Source organism: Oncorhynchus tshawytscha, linkage group LG25 (assembly GCF_018296145.1).
Source record: "Oncorhynchus tshawytscha isolate Ot180627B linkage group LG25, Otsh_v2.0, whole genome shotgun sequence".
NCBI classification, from domain to species: domain Eukaryota; kingdom Metazoa; phylum Chordata; class Actinopteri; order Salmoniformes; family Salmonidae; genus Oncorhynchus; species Oncorhynchus tshawytscha.
Window position 1 is genome coordinate 20,151,751 of NC_056453.1, and position 7,620 is coordinate 20,159,370.

Sequence of the window (7,620 nt, forward strand, 5' to 3'; positions counted from 1 at the left end):
TAGCTAATCAACTATGATTTCAATATTAAAATAGGTAGTTATTTGAACTTCTGCTATTAAAGCCGCTATTGATGGGGCAATATAGGTTAATATCAGCTCACTAGAAAGCTAACGTTAGCAAGCTAACTAACCACAGAGTTTTTGTACTGTCTTTGAAACTAACTTTAGCTAGTTAGCTAATGTTTAACCAAAGCCAATGTGGTTTTGTTTTCTATACGATCTCTGGTTTAACTAAGAACATTGTAGTGAAGTCAAGGATGCCAGGGTTTAGTAAAGGAGTAGGACTTTGAAGACCAGCATGACTGAGTGGCAGAAGAGGGTGAGAACAGACGGGAAAGGGGGGTCAGTGATGGTCTATGACTAGGGTGGCTGGAGTCTTGACAATTTTTAGGGCCTTCCTCTGACACCGCCTGGTATATTGCCTCATTGTCTGTATCCGCTACAGGTCCGCAGTCAAACGACCACCACTCATCACTGTCAAACGCTTCTGCGAGCAGGCCTTTCTAATCGACCTGGTACGGGTATCCTGGAAGGATTTTGACCTCATCTCGTCATTTGAGCATGCCTGGTCATTCTTTAAAAGTAACTTCCTCACATCTTAGATAAGCATGATCCGTTCAAAAAATGCAGAACTAAGAACAGATATAGCCCTTGGTTCACTCCAGACCTGACTGCCCTCGACCAGCACAAAAACTTCCTGTGGCGGACTGCAATAGCATCGAATAGTCCCCGCAATATGCAACTGTTCAGGGAAGTCAGGAACCAATACACACAGTCAGTCAGGAAAGCAAAGGCCAGCTTTTTCAAGCAGAAATTTGCATCCTGTAGCTCTAACTCCAAAAAGTTCAGGGACACTGTAAAGTCCATGGAGAACAAGAGCACCTCCTCCCAGCTGCCCACTGCACTGAGGCTAGGTAACACTGTCACCACCGATAAATCCATGATAATCGAAAACTTCAACAAGCATTCCTCAACGGCTGGCCATGCCTTCCTCCTGGCTACTCCAACCTCGGCCAACAGCTCCGCCCCCCCAACAGCTACTCGCCCAAGCCTCCCCAGCTTCTCCTCTACCCAAATCCAGATAGCAGATGTTCTGAAAGAGCTGCAAAACCTGGACCCGTACAAATCAGCTGGGCTTGACAATCTGGACCCTCTATTTCTGAAACTATCCGCCGCCATTGTCGCATCCCCTATTACCAGCCTGTTCAACCTCTCTTTTATATCGTCTGAGATCCCCAAGGATTGGAAAGCTGCCACTTTGCAGACAGAGTTCAGTGTGTCAAATCGGAGGGCATGTTGTCCGGTACTCTGGCAGTCTCTATGGGGGTGCCACATGGTTCAATTCTCGGGCCAACTCTTTTCTCTGTATATATCAATGATGTTGCTCTTGCTGCGGGCGATTCCCTGATCCACCTCTACGCAGACGACACCATTCTGTATACTTCTGGCCCTTCCTTGGACACTGTGCTATCTAACCAAACGAGCTTCAATGCCATACAACACTCCTTCCGTGGCCGCCAACTGCTCTTAAACGCTAGTAAAACCAAATGCATGCTTTTCAACCGTTCGCTGCCTACACCCACACGCCCGACTAGCATCACCCCCCTGGATGAATATGTGGACATCTATAAGTACCTAGGTGTCTGGCTAGACTGTAAACTCTCCTTCCAGACTCATATCAAACATCTCCAATCTAAAATCAAATCTAGAGTCTGCTTTCTATTCCGCAACAAAGCCTCCTTCACTCACGCCGCCAAACTTACCCTAGTAAAACTGACTATCCTACCGATCCTCGACTTCGGCGATGTCATCTACAAAATAGCTTCCAATACTCTACTCAGCAAACTGGATGCAGTTGATCACAGTGCCATCTGTTTTGTCACCAAAGCCCCATATACCACCCACCACTGCGACCTGTATGCTCTAATCGGCTGGCCCTCGCTACATATTCGTCGCCAGACCCACTGGCTCCAGGTCATCTACAAGTCCATGCTAGGTAAAGCTCCGCCTTATCTCAGTTCACTGGTCACGATGGCAACATCCACCCGTAGCACGCGCTCCAGCAGGTGTATCTCACTGATCATTCCTAAAGCCAACACCTCATTTGGCCACCTTTCCTTCCAGTTCTCTGCTGCCTGTGACTGGAACGAATTGCAAAAAAAAAAAAAAATCGCTGAAGTTGGAGACTTTCATCTCCCTCACCAACTTTAAACATCTGCTATCTGAGCAGCTAACCGATCGCTGCAGCTGTACATAGTCCATCGGTATATAGCCCACCCAATTTACCTACCTCATCCCCATACTGTTTTTATTTATTTACTTTTCTGCTCTTTTGCACACCAGTATCTCTACCTGCACATTACCATATGATCATTTATCACTCCAGTGTTAATCTGCTTAATTGTAATTATTCGCCTACCTCCTCATGCCTTTTGCACACAATGTATATACTCTTTTTTTATTTTTTCTACTGTGTTATTGACTTGTTTATTGTTTACTCCATGTGTAACTCTGTGTTGTTGTCTGTTCACACTACTATGCTTTATCTTGGCCAGGTCGCAGTTGTAAATGAGAACTTGTTCTCAACTAACCTACCTGGTTAAATAAAGGTGGATGGCAGGAAGCTTGGCCCCAGTGACGTACTGGGCCATACACATTACCCTCTGTAGTGCTTTGCGTTCGGAGGCCAAGCAGTTACCATACCAGGCAGTGATGCAATCGATGGTGCAGTTGTAGAACTTTGAGGATCTGAGGGCCCATGAGGAACTTGAAGCTCTCGACCTGCTCCACTACAGCCCCGCCGATGATACAGGCCCTCCTTTTCCTGTAGTCCACAATCATCTCCTTTGTCTTGATCACGTTGAGGGAGAGGTTGTTGTCCTGGAACCACACGGCCAGGTCTCGGACCTCCTCCCTATAGGCTGTCTCATCGTTGTCGGTGATCAGGCCTACCACTGTTGAATTTTAAAATTTTGAAATTTAATGATGGTGTTGGAGTCATGCTTGGCCATGCAGTCATGAGTGAACAGGGAGTACAGGAGGGGACTGAGCACGCACCCCTGAGGTGCCCTCGTGTTGAGGATTAGAATGGCGGATGTGTTACCTACCTTACCACCTGAGGGCGGCCCATCAGGAAGTCCAGGATCCAGTTACAGAGGGAGGTGTTTTGTCCCAGGGTCATTAGCTTAGTGATGAGCTTTGGGGGGCAATATGGTGTCGAACGCTAAGTTGTAGTCAATGAACAGCATTCTCACATTTGGTGTTCCTTTTGTCCAGGTAGGAAAGGGCAGTGTGGAGTGCAATTGAGATTGTACCATCTGTGTATCTGTTGGGGCATTATGCAAATTGGAGTGGGTCTAGGGTTTCTTGGATAATGGTGTTGCTGTGGGCCATGACCAGCCTTTCAAAGCACTATGGTGGTCTGCTTGAAACATGTTGGTATTACAGACTGGGACAGGGAGAGGTTGAAAATGTCAGTGAAGACACTTGCCAGTTGGTCAACGCATGCTCAGAGTACACGTCCTGGTAATCCGTCTGGCCCTGTGGCCTTGTGAATGTTGACCTGTTTGAAGATCTTACATCGGCTGCGGAGAGCGTGATCACAGTCATCCAGAACAGCTGATGCTCTCATGCATTTTTCAGTGTTACTTGCCTCAAAGCAAACATAGAAGTAATTTAGCTCGTCTGGTAGGCTCGTGTCACCAGGCAGCTCATGGCTGTGCTTCCATTTGTGGTCTATAATAGTTTGCATGCCCTGTCACATCCAACAAGCGTCAGAGTTGGTGTAGTACAATTTGATCTTAGTCCTGTATTGACGCTTTGCCTGTTAGATGGTTCGTCGGAGGGAATAGCGAGATTTCTTTTAAGCCTCCAGGTTAGAGTCCCACTCCTTGAAAGCGGCAGCTCTAGCCTTTAGCTCAGTGCAGATGTTGCCTGTAATCCATGGCTTCTGGTTGAGGTATGTACGTACGGTCACTGTGGGACGATGTCATCGATAGACTTTTTGATGAAGTCAGTGACTGATGTGGTGTACTCCTCAATGCCACCGGAAGAATCCCGGAACATATTTGAGTCTGTGCTAGCAAAACAGTCCTGTAGCTTAGCATCTGCTTCATCTGACCACTTTTTTATTGACCGAGTCACTAGTGCTTCCTGCTTTAGTTTTTGCTTGTAAGCGGGAATCATGAGGATAGAATTATAGTCAGATTTGCCAAAATGGAGGGCGAGGGAGAGCTTTGTATGCGTCTCTGTGTGTAGAGTAAAGGTGGTTGAGTTTTTTTCACCCCCTCTGGTTGCACATTTAACATGCTAGTAGAAATGAGGTAAAACATCTCTGGATGAGCGTTTTCCTGTTTGCTTACGGCCCTATACAAGTCATTGAGTGTGGTCTTAATACCAGCATTGATTAGTGGTGGTAAATAGACAGCTACGAAGAGTATAGGTGAAAACTCTTGGTAAATATTTGGTCTACAACTTATGATACTCTACCTCGGGCGAGCAAAACCTCAAGACTTCCTTAGATATCGTGCACCAGCTGTTGTTTACAAATATACATAGACCGCCACGCCTTGTTCTATCCTGCCGATACAGTGTATAACCCACCAGCTGTATGTTATTCATGTCGTCATTCAGCTATGACTCGGTGAAACATAAGATACTACAGCTAATGTCCCGTTGGTAGGATATACGTGCTTGTAGTTTGTCTATTTTATTGTCCAATTATTGCACGTTGGCTAATAGTATAACGACACAGAGCGAGAGACAGATGCAGACACCGGAGGCAGATGGTTCGAGCCTCTGCTATTTATTGAAAAACTAAGTGCGAGCAAGAGGGCAGGTCAAGGACAGGCAGAAGTTCATAAACCAGGTCAGAATCCAGAATGTACAGAGTGCACAAAACAGGTGAAATAGATCAGGGTGTGACAATTAGGACCAATGGTAAAGGAAAATTATCCACTCGCTGCCAGATCCTGACAAGGCATCCCGACCTTTGTCCTCGATATCTCCGTCTTTTTCTCCTGTGAATGACGGCCAGCATCTCAGAGTCACTTCTAAACTGTTGACGTTGAGACTGGTGTTTTGCGGGTACTATTTAATGAGTACATGTGAGGTGTCTGTTTCTCAAACTAGACACTCCTCTTTCTATTCTGGTTAGAGACCATTTGCGCTGTTCTGAAGGGAGTAGTACACCGCGTTGTACAAGATCTTCAGTTTCTTGGCCATTTCTCACATGGAATAGCCTTCACTTTTTCAAAAACAAGGACATTTCTCAATGACCCCAAACTTTTGAACGGTAGTATACGTTTTCTCAACAAGGTTATGGTCAATAATATCAAAAGGGTGAACTGAAATCTAACAGTGCAGCTCCCACAATCTTTTTATTATCCATTTTTCAACCAAGTCAGTCATTTGTGTCAGTGCAGTACCTCACAGGCTACTTTGACACAGAATCTGAGCTCAATTAAAAACAACCTTGACTTGACTCCATCAATAGCCTAGGCCTTGCTGTGTGGCAACACACATTGTAGGATACAATGAGGAAATTAAAATCCTAAAAATGCTTTTTTCACTGACTCAAATGTGCAGCTCACTCTCCAGTGATGGCCGATGCATTCATGCCAAAAGCCTCTTCCTCGGTTGTTTTACTTTGTATCAGAGCAGAGATCATGAAAATTATTTCTTGTGAGAGATACATGGGAGTGGGTTGTTTGACAGATTTTAAAGAAAAAAAATCTGAGCATCAGCATCTCTGTTATCATGGAATTGCCCTGAAGCTCAGCTCAATCCAGTCCCACATCGTGAGTTATCATTTTTTTGACTAAATTATTATCCATAGCGGTCTTGGACTGTTACCTTGAATGCACATTAAGGTGTTAAAACATGTAAACTCCAATTGAACTCTGACATTTCCTGACATTTTGTTTTCCTCCCGCTCACTCCAGTTGTTTTCAGGAGACCGGTCATTGTGTTGAGAGAACAATGCTTGACAAGGTGGAGTCAGGCTTCTACTTCATCTCCCTGGACCACAACACCAATGAGGCAGAGAACACCAAGTTTGGACCAGTGAGTCACCAACTCATCTTATGCCTTACACAACTCAGCATACTGCATGTATTGCTCCACCTTCCTAAAACTCCAGTGCCCTACTTTTGTTGACCTTTTGACCAAGATCTATGGATTGTACAAGTACTCTAAATTTGGATTTCAACTCCATATTAAATCTAATTCCATCTCCTGTATTGTTCTGACCTCTATAGATTATGCAGATGCCCCACTTGAAGAACCTGGAGATCTTCACTGGATCTGAGGGATGGGGTTGGAGAAATGTAACCACTCAAATTCATAGACAGAGCTATGGATACAAGGACTGACCATTGCGTTTCCTTCTAAAACCCCATTGGAGACGACCCCAGGTTCCTCGCCTCAGATCTCCTCCAATGAGTTGAGGAGGATGTGAGTAGTGAGGAGTTGAGCAGAGATTAATTGGGACAGTGCTCATGTCATTGTTTTAGATGGAGTTTTACTTTTTTGTTGTTGATCTGTGACAATGTTCTGCTCGCTCAGCCACACTGCAAGCTTTCAAGTTCAGTGTGCACTCCCGCCTGGCTTGCGCACTCTGTGAGTTTCTGTGTTATGCACTATAGCCCGTTACCATATCATATGTGATTGAATATGATTTGCTGTTGGTTTGTGTGGATGTATGTGTTATGCAACATTGCTGACTTGAGACATTGTTAACAGTTTCAGGGCCATGGGCCTTTCTCATGATGGAAAAATACAGAATGACATGAAGACAGGGACTGTGCAATGAGTTGGGGGGAGCACATTCAGAACGTAGTGTTGCGAGAACGAACTGTATTTTGTTAGATAACAGGAGCCAGGTGCCTGAGAACTGTATATTCTACAACGACTGACCACTGAAGCGCTTAGGGGGCTGGGACCAGCCTCTGCGCCAACAATCAAAGATAGGCTAGGTGAGTCTCAACCACGCCCAGTCGCGACTCGGACAGGCTGGCTCGGAAGCAGGAAATACCTCTGTCAGTATATTTATAATATCTTTGTCAGGAACAAGTCAGTTCTGTTTGCCCTGCGAGGTGAAACAGAGAGCCCGTATATACGAAAATTGCATTTACCACTTATTGCTTAGCTAATAAAAATACATAGTATACAATCGGTGACTCAATGTCATATTTATCCTGATACCAGATTCGATTTGACACAACCCTAACAACTCGCAGGACATCTCTGCTCGCTTGATCATATTTCTTCTCTCTTGATGGTCGGGAAATGAGGTTTCATCTTGCTCACGCTCCAATTTGTGCACGTTCAACTTTTGAATTGGATTTGACACCATATGTGATTACTACAAACCTAGACAGGGATGTGTGCGCCATAGACGGAATTTGTTAAGCAACAAGACCAACTCGGTTGTTTACCAACAAGACCAACTCGTGAGCAACTATTGTGAAAAACAGACGGGGTTGGCTTATAATGTTGACATGTAATCTACATTTCATCTCCAATGTTTATTGAAAGCACTTGCAACAATAAGCACTTCTCTCATATCACTACAGTTGTTGATTAGCTAGCTAGCTAAATTTAGCCACATTAGCATTAATA